Here is an 11,876-nt window from a genome sequence, read left to right as displayed (position 1 = left end):
ACTGCGGAGAGTTATTGATCACTTATCTATCGACAACCTATTATTTCAACTGAAGAACTGTAGAATTAACGATTAACTTCACCGATTGGTGAGTACTGATTCTTTTCCCATTCTTGACCCTTTCCTATTATTTAGGAATTTAATCCTAGAGCTAGATAATTATATTCCAAGTTGATAAATGTGTTTGAGTAACAGTTGAAATGCATTTTCCATTTGTTTACAAATCATAAGTATGATAACCACGGCAACACGCGCCACATCACTATGCCCGGCTAGGCGTCTCGCCTTTGTCACAAAGAGCGGCGTGATGTCACTGACAGCTACTAATACAAGGGACATTTAGCCTCTGACTGTTCAATGCTGCCAAAGTGCAATTTATGTGGCTCGGAAGGACACGTTTTTAAGAACTGCCCTCACGCCTACGCCAATAAACTCAAAATGAGAAAGGATGAGGCAGTGCTTGTTTCAGCCAAACCGGCCCGAAAAGCCAAAGCAAACAACAAGTCAAACAAAGAACCCTTGTTGGACAAAGACTCTCAGCCTCCAGCCAGGATCTGTCCTGCTGAGGCTCCGGGGCCAGTGGAAGAGAAATCCACTACGCCCCCACAACTGCAGACTGCACCAGACAAGCACGAGGGTTTGAAAACCCCCGAGAACAGCGAGGACCCCTCCCCCACTCCTGCTCCTCAGAACAAGGGCCAGTGTGGGGCCCCCCGGTGGAGCGGGTCCAGCGAGGATACCCAGGATTCAGCGGAGCTGCTTTTCTCAGACTCTGCAAGTCCTACAGATGCCCTCCTCTCCTCCATCCAGTCCATCACGGAGGATCTGCAGCAGCTGGTGGGTGAGGGGGAAGAGGAGACTGGTGCATCGGCTGCACCCCTTTCCCCCAGGAGCTGGACTTGAGGAAAAGGAAAATGACTCTGTTTTCTCCCCGAGCGAGGAGGAAGGAGAGCATGGTGATGGGGACAGCTGGAACCCCTCCACCCCTCCCTCTACCCCCTTCCTTGAAATGGACTCCGTGAACGCTTTTACTGCTGCCACCCTGATGAAGGCTCATTCAGAGGATGGCTGGCAGGAAATTGGTAAGAAGAAAAAGAAAAAGAAGAAGGTAACAGGTGAGACAGAAGAGAAATGTGTTTTGTAAAGACTGGTTCCACTTTCTTATGTAATATGGCTCTAAACATAATTTCTCTTAACACCAGAGGTATCAATGACAGAGTTAAATGCCAGTCTGTCTTTGATCACCTCCAGCAGAGAGAGGGAGATGTGTTGATGTTGCAGGAGTGTGCTTTAGCCTATCAAGAGAGGTATAAAAGCTTTGAAGATAGGTGGGATAAAGGGCCTTCTGATTGGTCAGGGGACAATAACAACAGAACCTCTGGCGTGGCCATTCTTTTCAAAAGATGGGCATTCAAATTGAAAAGTATTCAGAGGGTCATAGATGGCAGGTTGCTGTGTGTGGATGTCGAATGGGGGACCGTTAACCTGCGTCTAATCAATGTGTATTGTCCTACTGACGTGGGAGGAAGGGTGGAGCTACTCAAAGCACTCTCTTCCCTATTGTTATGTAGCACTGACGTGATAGTGGGAGGGGATTTTAATTGTATCTTAGAGCACACAGACAGGCAGTCTAGCTCTCCGATAAAATTGGATTCCAGCTCACTGGCCCTGCAAAACTTAGTTCAAGACTTTAAACTCTCAGACACATATAGATGTATATATCCCACAACAGCAGGATATACACGGTCAGGGAGGAATAGCAGCTCCAGAATTGACTATTGCTTTGTCTCAGAGAGAGTGAAAGTTGTTGGGGTCACTCTTCAGCCTGTCTTCTTCTCAGATCATCAGGCTTTAGGGTGTAGAGTGGAACTCCAGGGCGGGACTGTCTTTGGCCCAGGCCTCTGGAAACTCAACACAAAGCTGCTAGAGAACGAGGGGGTAGTATCCTGCTACAAGGAGAAACTATCACAGTGGCTGTCCTTGCAGTGTCTGTACGGGTCAGTAGGAGAGTGGTGGGAGGAGGTGAAGGTGAGGACAAAGGTCTTTTTCATGGCTGAGGGAAGGAAGGCTGCTGCCAGACGGAGAGGAGTGCTAGCCAGGAAACAGAGGCAGCTGCAGCGTCTCTACACGATGCTGCACAGTGGCTTCGATGTGCTCGAGGATATCACCCTTTTAAAAAAGGACATCCGGAGCATAGCCGAAGAAAGCAGTCGAGGAGTGCTGTTAAGAAGCAGAGTGCAGTTCTTGGAAGAAAATGAGAAGTGTACTCGCTTCTTTTTCAGGAAAGTGGTAGGCTCCAAGTCTGTCATGGAAAGTGTAGTTGATGAGGAGGGAAGAGAGAGTACAGAGCTGAGTGCTATCCTCTCCTGCATCGAGGCCTTCTTGTCACGGACGTCCAAGGGGACTAACCGTGGGGAGCAGGAGGGCGGAAAAAGACCCATATGCGTAGCGGCGAGACGGGAAAAAGGCCCGGGCTCATTAGTGCAAAGAGTTCAGGAATGCCGTATAGAAACCTGTGCGCCCTGGTGCTAGGCGGGTCTCAGGACATCCGAACGTCAGTGCTGAGCGAGGACAGAGCGCAAGACCCGGAAATATATAGCCTAAGGGAAAGAGAGGGACAGGAAGGACAGCAGACCAGAAACTAGGGACAGGACAGAGAATACCGCCCACTGGCTGCAGAGGGCATGACACTTCTACTTAAGACTGTACAGCTCTACAGAGGTAAAGGATGAAGAAATTCATTTTTTTACCTCAAAGCTAGAAAACCTTTTGAGTGAAGAAGATAGGGAAGTACTTGAGAGGGATTTGACAGTAGAAGAGCTGAGAGGCTATGGAGAGCTTACAGAAGGGGAAAACTCCGGGTGCTGACGGGCTCCCTAAAGGGGCGTCTGCTTTTACTACTTGCACGAATGAAGGCAAAAAAAAGCCAATCGATGTGAACGAACGGCACTTTACACAGGAGTACTGCCTGACTGGATCATTGATGAACAACAGAGGCCACTCCGACCTCTTCTCGGTTTTCTTCAATGACTTACTAAGGATCTTCTTCACAATCGCCCATGCAGGGGAAGCCAGTTACACCAAAGCAAACGCAGGAAAGTGCAATTCAAGCAGAGACCAGGAGGGACTTGTTTACACCGAGAGTGGTCGGAGAATGGAACAATGCGCCCAGCCCTGTTGCTTTAGCCGATTTTTGATGAGATCTTGGGCTCACTAAGAAGCCCCCGCTGGATGCTAATCTTTCTGTTGTTCTTGCAGGTCCTGCGCTGCTTTTGAGCCGACAGAGCTCGTCCTGGTCTGTCTGCACAGCTCAATTGCAAATGATCGGCTCCGCGTACAGAAGGAACGTGCGTTTGGTACAAGAGTGCACGAAGGCACCGGAAATACATTGGGAACAAATGACCGGTCGCTCAATACCTCTGTGATGTACGGGAGCGTGCAAAACGAGGCGGTTTCCGCCCGGTCTCGAACCGGGGACCTTTCGCGTGTTAGGTGAACGTGATAGCCTCTACACTACGGAAACCTGCAGGGACTGCTGCTGGTGTCTCGCTTGCGTTTCGGGCTGAGAAAGGGACGCATCACTTTAGGCAGGGGGCGCTGGAGAGAGGAACAACGGGCGCGATGAAACAAAATGCCGAAACCTGGGATCAAACCAGGGACCTTTAGATCTTCAGTCTAACGCTCTCCCAACTGAGCTATTTCGGCGGTGCGCAAATCCCACAGCCACCTGCTCCAGCCTTCCTGTGTTGCGGCATGAGCGCACCAAGAGGAGCGGGAGAGTGTTGCAGGAACGTCACTCAGAAGGAAAGGAACATGTGACCGGTCGCTCAAGACCTCTGTGAAGTACAGGAGCGTACAGAAAGAGGCTGTTCCCGTCCGGTTTCGAACCGGGGATTTTTCGCGTGTGAGGCAAACGTGACAACCGCTGCACTACGGAAACGGTGAGAAAAGGGACCCACTGGCAGTGAGTATTGAACCTTATTGCATTACTGCTCCCAACCAGTTGATATCAATTTAATTCCTAAGGGTTATGTTCTTGTTTTGAGTATCTCATGTAGACGTTGTAAACAAGTTCAATTACGAAACGGTCTAAATGAATGATATACTTATGTTCCCTTGATATGTGTAACTCTTTGTAACTGAATGAATTTATATCTTTTGTATTCTGTTAAGCCTTACGATAAGATCTGTTAGGTTTGCATGCATATTCTATATATTAACAAATGTATCCTCGTGTATTAGTACCTGTGTGTGCATTGTTTGAGTTATGTCGCATGGTTGGATTCTAAACCATTAAAATAATCAATTTTGTGATTTACTGCCACAAAAATAATTGTCCCAGTAAATGCCCAAACCCCTACAGAACTGGTGCCTCGTGAGAGAACACTACAACAGTGTGTGATATCCTGTCCCAGCCTGAGGAGCAGACAGCGAGCCTGTCTCTTAATAATGCTAATAATACAGTGTGTGATTCCCTGCCCCAGCCAGAGGAACAGACAGTGAGCCTGTCTCTCAATAATAATACAGTGTGTGATCCCCTGTCCCAGCTTGGGAAACAGTGAGTCAGCCTCTCAATAATTATAATACAGTGTGATCTACTGTCCCAGCCAGAGGAACACACAGTGAGCCTGTATCTAAATAATAATAATACAGTGCGTGATCTCCTGTACTAGCCTGAGGAACAGACAGCGAGCCTGTCTCTCAATAATGATAACCTAGTATGGAATGTCCTGTCCCAGTCTGAAGGACAAACAGTGAGCATGTCCCTCAGTTATAATAGAACAGTGTGTGTTCTCCAGTCCCAGCAGGAGGAACAGACAGTGAGTCTGTATCTCAATACTAATAATACAGTGTGTGATATCCTGCCCCAGCCTGAGGAACAGACAGTGAGCCTGTCTCTCAATAATAATAATACAGTGTGTGATTTCCTGTCCCAGCCTGGGGAACAGTGAACCAGATACTCAATAATAATAATACAGTGTGTGATCTCCTGTCTCAGCCTGGGGAACACTGAGCCTGTCTCTCAATACTAATTATACAGTGTGTCATTTCCTGCCCCAGTCAGAGGAACAGACAGTGAGCCCGTCTCTCAATAATAATAATACAGTGTGTGATCTCCTGTCCCAGCCTGAGGAACAGACAGGAGTGAGCCAGTCTCTCAATAATAATAAAGCAGATTATGATCTGCTGTCCCAGCCTAAGGAACAGTCAGGAAAGAGCAGGTCTCTCTATAATAATAATACAGTTTGTGATCTCCTGTCCCAGCCTGAGGAACAGACAGTGAGCCTGTCTCTCAATAATAATAATACAGTGTGGGATCTCCTGTCCCAGCCTGAGGAACAGTGAGCCTGTCTCTCAATAATAAAAATACAATGTGTTATCTCCTTTCCCGGCCTGGGGAACACTGAGGCTTTCTCTCAATACTAATAATACAGTGTGTGATATCCTACCCTAGCCTGAGGAACAGACAGTGAGCCTGTCTCTCAATAATAATAATAGAGTGTGTGATTTACTGTCCCAGCCTGAGGAACAGACTGTGAGCCTGTCTCTCAATAATAATAATAGAGTGTGTGATCTCCTGTCCCAGCCTGAGGAACAGACTGTGAGCCTGTCTCTCAGTAATAATAATAGTGTGTGATTTCCTGTCTCAGCCTGAGGAACAGACTGTGAGCCTCTCTCAATAATAATAATCCAGTGTGTGATCTCCTGTTCAAGCCCAAGTGAAGACACAGTGAGCCTATCTGTCAATAATAGTAATACAGTGTGTGATCTCCTGTCCCAGCCTGAGAAACAGACAGTGAGCCTGTCTCTCAATAATAATAATACAGCGTGTGATCTCCTGTCCCAGCCTGAGGAACAGACAGTGAGCCTGCCTCTCAATAACAAGCCAATGTGTGATCTCCTGTCCCAGCCTGAGGAACAGAGAGTGAGCCTGTCTCTCAATAATAATACAGTGTGTGATCCTCTGTCCCAGCCTGAGAAACAGACAGTGAGCCTGTCTCTCAATAATAATACAGTGTGTGATCCTCTGTCCCAGCCTGAGGAACAGACAGTGAGCCTGTCTCTCAATAATAATAATACAGTGTGAATTCCTGTCTCAGCTTGTGGAACATACAGTGAGCCTGTCTCTCTATAATAATAATATAATGTATGACCTCCTGTCCCAGCCTGGGGAATATACAGTGAGCCTGTCTCACTATAATAATAATACAGTGTCTGATCTCCTGTCCCAGCCTGAGGAACAATGAGCCTGTCAATCAATAATAATACAGTATGTGATGTCCTGTCTTCGCCTGAGGAACAGAGAGTAAGCCTGTCTCTCAATAATAATAATTCAGTGTGGGATCTCCTGTCCCAGCCTGCGGAACAGTGAGCCAGACTCTCAATAATCTTAATAATAATAATACAGTGTGATCTACTGTCCCAGCCTGAGGTACAGTGAGCCTGTCTCTCAATAATAATATAGTGTGTGACCATCTTCTGTGGTCTGTTTCAAATCCGCCCGCGATGAGACACCGAGGAGAAATGAAGAGCCCCAGTCGCGCTAGAAAATCACCCGGGAAAGAGACTTTCAATGTAGGAAAAAAAAGTCGTTAGTAACAGACATAATATGTTTGTTTTGTTTTTTTAATCGCTGCGATGTGTGACTAAGCTCATACGACTAAGAGTTGCCCCCTTTGTCTAGATCTGGTAACCTGCTCGTCGCTGGTGGGCCAGATCGTGTCCCCCGTCACTACACTGGGGCATTAAGACCCACACAGAGCGCAGGGTGAGTGCCCCCTGCTGGCCCCACTGAGAGGTTGTATCCCACCTCCTCCGCTCTCTGCGAAAAGCAGTATCTTCAGGCCCTGACATCCCACCCCTGCCACTCTCTGCGTAAATAAGTATCGTCAGGCCCTGACATCCCACCCCCGCCACTGTCTACGTAAAGTAGTATCGTCAGGGCCTGACATCCCACTCCCGCCACTCTCTGTGTAAAGTAGTGTCATATGGCCCTGACACCAATCCCTCCACTCTCTGCATAAAGCAGTGTCTTATGGCCCTGAAACCCTCCCCTCCACTCTCTACATAAAGCAGTGTTGTCAAGCCCTGACATCCCTCCCCCACCACTCTCTGCGTAAAGCACTGCCGTATAACCCTGACACCCACCCCTCCACACTCTGCGTTAAGCTGTGTTGTCAGGCCCTGATATCCCACCCCCGCCACTCTCTGTGTAAAGCAGTGTCATATGGCCCTGACATCCCACCCCCACCACTCTCTGTGTAAAGCACTGCTGTATGGCCCTGACATCACACCGCCACCACTCTCTGCGGAAAGCACTGTCATATAGCCCTGACACCCACCCCTCCATTTTTTGCATAAAGCAGTGTCGTCAAGCCCTGCCACTCTCTGCGTAAAGAAGTGTCGTATGGCCCTGAAATCCCACCCCCACCACTAACTGTGTAAAGTAGTATCGTCAGGCCCTGACATCCCACCCCTGCCACTCCCTGCGTAAAGAAGTGTCATATGGCCCTGACATCACACCCCCACCAGTCTCTGTCGAAAGCACTGTCGTATAGCCCTGACATCCCACCCCTCCACTCTCTGCATAAAGCAGTGTCGTCAAGCTCTGACATCCCACCCCCACCACTCTCTGTGTAAAGCAGTGTCATATGGCCCTGACATCCTAGCCCCGCCACTCTCTGTGTAAAGCAGTGTCATATGGCCCTGACATCCCACCCCCACCACTCTCTGTGTAAAGCACTGTTGTATGGCCCTGACATCACACCCCCACCACTCTCTGCGGAAAGCACTGTCGTATAGCCTTGACACCCACCTCTCCACTCTCTGTGTAAAGCAGTGTCATCTAGCCCTGACATCCCACCCCCTCCACTCTCTGAATAAAGAAGTGTCGTATGGCCCTGACATCCCACCCCTCCACTCTCTGCGTAATACGGTATCGTCAGGCCTTGACATCCAACCCCCGCCACTCTCTGCGTAAAGCAGACACGTTACAGACATTTACAACAAAGACATATTATAAAATATTGACATATACTGTAGGCGGCTGGAGCATTATTGGGAGACAAACTCACTGTTCCTCAGGCTGTGACAGGAGATCACATACTGGGCTGCCAGATCAACTGAGTTCACTCCTCCCTCTCCCAGTAGGATTGGGACCCGTTGTGATTCTGGCAGGTGTGGGAACTCTGGGATTAGATTTCTGAATTTCGGGAAGAATGTTTCTCTAATCCCAGAGTATCTGTCACAGTGCAGTAGGAAGTGCACCTCTGTCTCTATTTCTCCCCGCTGGCAGTGGGAGCACAGCCTGTCCTCTCTGGGCAGCCAGGTCTGCCTGTGTCGCCCAGTTTCTATGGCCAGGTTGTGGTCACTGAGCCTGTACTTCGTCAGGGTCTGTTTCTGTTTGTTATTTTTTATTTTGGTCAAATATTCAGCTAGTGTGTATTGTCTGTTTAAGGTTCTGTAGCATTCCAGTTTATGTTGTGTTTGTGTGTGTGTGTCCCAGTGTGTGAGATATTGCTGTTTGATCTGTGCTGTGATGTGGTTGAGTCTGGGTTGTGGTGCTCTAGCAGTGCTGTCCTGAGGCTGGTTAGTGTCGGTGTCACTCACTGCGAGTGTGATCTCAGCAGAGTCTCTGTACTCTTGGGACACTTGACTCACCTGTCTCTCTCTTTCTCTCCCTGTGCTGTCCCTCTCCTGCCCCCTCTCTCCCTCCTCGGACTCCAGCTGGAGGAGGTCCAATCACCACCTCCTGTGAGACAGCAGAAAAATAAGGTGGGTAATGCTCTGATCCTCTCTTTACATCTGTCCAGTGTCCAGTCAGTATCCAGTCAGTGTGTCTGTATGAACCCCTCTCTCTCTCTCAGTGCAGTGTTCATGTACTGGAGTGTCCAGTCAGTGTGTCTGTATGAACCCCTCTCTCTCTCAGTGCAGTGTTCATGTACTGGAGTGTCCAGTCATGTGTCTGTATGAACCCCTCTCTCTCTCTCAGTGCAGTGTTCATGTCCTGGAGTGTCCAGTCCGACTCTTAACGTGACTCTCCTGTCTCTGCTTCAGAAGCACTGGTGCGTCTTTTTAAAGTCCCTGAGCTGCGTGTCGGTGGAGACAGATGATCAGGACGAGCTGATGGAGGCGGCGGAGACCGTGGGTCAGGAGAGGAAGAGCGAGGGAGAGGAGGAGCAGGATGCCGGGAAGGACAAGTAGAGGAAGAGGAGGTGCAGGTGAGCAGACAGGGGGGCGCCGCCCGGTCATGTCTGTGATTCAAGGAGGAGTCTCCTCTTGCTGTTTGATGTCATGGTGACGTCTGTGTCTGTGTCCCTCACACCTGCAATAACAATATTCTTTCCAGGTTCCTTTCCTGGTTCTGTGCCAGCTAAGATCTGGACTGGACTGGAGTGGAGCTGAGGGACGCCAGACTGGACTGCACTGAAGCTGAGGGGCCCCAGACTGAACTGGACAGGAGCTGAGGGACACCAGACTGGACTGGACCGGAGCCTAGGGACACCAGACTGGACTGGACCGGAGCTGAGAGACACCAGACTGGACTGCACCGGAGCTGAGAGACACCAGACTGGACTGGACTGGAGCTGAGGGACCCCAGACTGTGCTGGACCTAAGCTGAGGGACCCCAGTCTGGACCGAAGCTGAGGGACCCCAGACTGTGCTGGACCGAAGCTGAGGGAACCCAGTCTGTGCTGGACCGAAGCTGAGGGACCCCAGTCTGGACTGCACTGGAGCTGAGGGGCCCCAGACTGGACTGGACTGAAGCTGAGGGGCCCCAAACTGGACTGGACTGAAGCTGAGGGACCCCAGACCCCAGTCTGGACTGAAGCTTGTAATTTTTGTTCTTTTGTTAAGCATCAATAAATTTTTTAAAAAAAAAAATCTGTTTAGCTTTTGGTTTTTTCCCTCCCCCCCCCCAAAGTTGCTGCTGGGAGAGGTGTGAGTGGGGCCAGCAGGGGGCGCTCTCACCCTGTGGTCTGTGTGAGTCCTGATGCCCCAGTATAGTGACGGGGGACACTGGACTGTAAACAGGCGCCGTCCTTCGGATGGGAGGTCAAACCAAGGTCCTGACTCTCTGTGCTCATTAACAATCCCGGGGTGTCTCTGGAGAAGAGTAGGGGTGTTACCCCAGTGTCCTGGCCTGATCCCCCCCTGGTCTTGACCCATCATGGCCTCCTTATCACCCCCCTCTCTGAACTGGCTCCATCCCTCTGTTCCCTCTGCTGTGTGCTGAGCGGACTGGAGCATCATCCAGGTGGGGGCTGCACACTGGGGGGGCTGGAGGGGATCCCCCTGACCTGGGAAGAGCTCTGAGTGGAGAGTCCAGACGAATTAATTATTATTATTATTCGTGCTGCACTGGGCTTCAGTCCTGGCAGTGAGAGGGGGACTCTGTGATCAGTACAGATACTTATGACTGTATAATAATACACGATAGAAATGGAAAACAGGGTAGCGCTGTAGTCTCTTCGAAACGTTTTGAACTGTCAGAAGAAGTTTTCACAACCCGGACTCGTGAAGGTACAGGTCTTCTCCCATCGTCCGGAGCAAGGTGTATCGTGTCCTGGTGATTTCTCCCGTTTCGAACGGAGTTTAATGTCGCGTTTCTACTTTATTAGAGAGAGGCACTGAACATCCTGTGATGGACTGGTGTCCTGTCCAGGGTGTGTGAGGGTGTGTGTGTCCAGTGATGGACTGCTGTCCTGTCCAGGGTGTGTGTGTGTCCTGTGATGGACTGGTGGATCACAATATTAATTCTCCTCCTTGATTCCCTCCTTCATCGCCAGAGTGAAAGCGGGACACGGCAGTAAAAGCTCAGCCCTGCGGGTGGTGGTCCTCTCGGCCACACGGGGGCGCTGTGGCTCCACGGGGGGCGTTATGTTCAAGTCCCGCTGGGAATCGCACCGACGCGGCGGAGTTCGTGAACGTCCCAGACACCAAGAAAACGAGAGAGAGAAAAAAGGTCGTTTTCGGGGTTCAAGAAGCAACCCCGAGATTCAGGGAGTTTCCCCGCTGAGCTTACTCTGCCGAAAACACGCAGGTTTTATTTTTTTCCCGTGCCCCCCCCCCCACACACACAGGCCGTTTCTGTAGCGTGAAGTTGTGTTTTTTTGCACGGCGGTCGGTGAGGGGCGAAATTTAATTTATTTTTTTCTCACGGTTTGAAACAGAAACAGCCGGGTGGTGTTGTAGAGAGGTCGACGTGCCCGGTTTTCCTCGTCTGCGAAGCCCGTTTTTTTTTGGGGGGGGGGGGGGTCGTGAGGTCCCACGCAGCGCTCGGAAAAGAAAATGACGTTTCTTTTCCCCGCAGGACGGGGGGGAACCCGTGTTTTTTGGACGTGGCGTGGCCCGAAATTTCCGCCCTTGGGCGCTAGAGGGGGGTGGAGTTTGGTCTTTCTTTGATTTGGGGGTCGGCGGGGGGGGTCTAATTTCACTGAACCAAACCCCACGGAAACCCGTGTTGGACGTGGGGGTGCTGAATGCGCCCTCGACGTGATTTTGTCTTTAAATTCAAGTGCAGCTTTTGTCACCCTTGGGCCGGAAACAGCTGGACCCGTTTCCCCTGCCTGTCCGAGGTGGCGACTACCGGGGTCGTACAGGGACACCCGGCTGGCCGCCGAGAGTTGGGAAAAATAAAATGTCCACCCAAAAAAAACAACAACCGTGAAAAATGACGGCCATTTTTGTTTCGCGGCCGAGCCGTGAGCGCGTCGGGGGTGACGTCACGGTGGCGTCACAATGAGCCGCCTGACGTCACAGAGCGGCGGATTCTAGCGGGGGGGAGGCGCCGGAGCCCCATGAGCTCAGAGGAGTGAAGAGAGAAGAGGAGGAAAGCGCTATATAGTCTTTTCTAAACACGTGTTTCTTCCAAT

The 11,876-nt window shown here is 50.3% G+C and overlaps 1 non-coding gene across 1 annotated transcript; it reads right to left on the bottom strand.

Moving 5' to 3' along the window:
* Positions 1-3,632: 3,632 nt before the first annotated feature.
* trnaf-gaa (transfer RNA phenylalanine (anticodon GAA)) lies at positions 3,633-3,705 on the bottom strand. Its single transcript has one exon. It is a non-coding gene; the product is annotated as a tRNA-Phe (tRNA).
* Between the last annotated feature and the right edge of the window lie 8,171 nt (positions 3,706-11,876).

Source organism: Lepisosteus oculatus, chromosome 14 (genome assembly GCF_040954835.1).
Source record: "Lepisosteus oculatus isolate fLepOcu1 chromosome 14, fLepOcu1.hap2, whole genome shotgun sequence".
NCBI lineage: Eukaryota > Metazoa > Chordata > Actinopteri > Semionotiformes > Lepisosteidae > Lepisosteus > Lepisosteus oculatus.
This window is presented reverse-complemented; position numbering and strand designations above follow the sequence as displayed.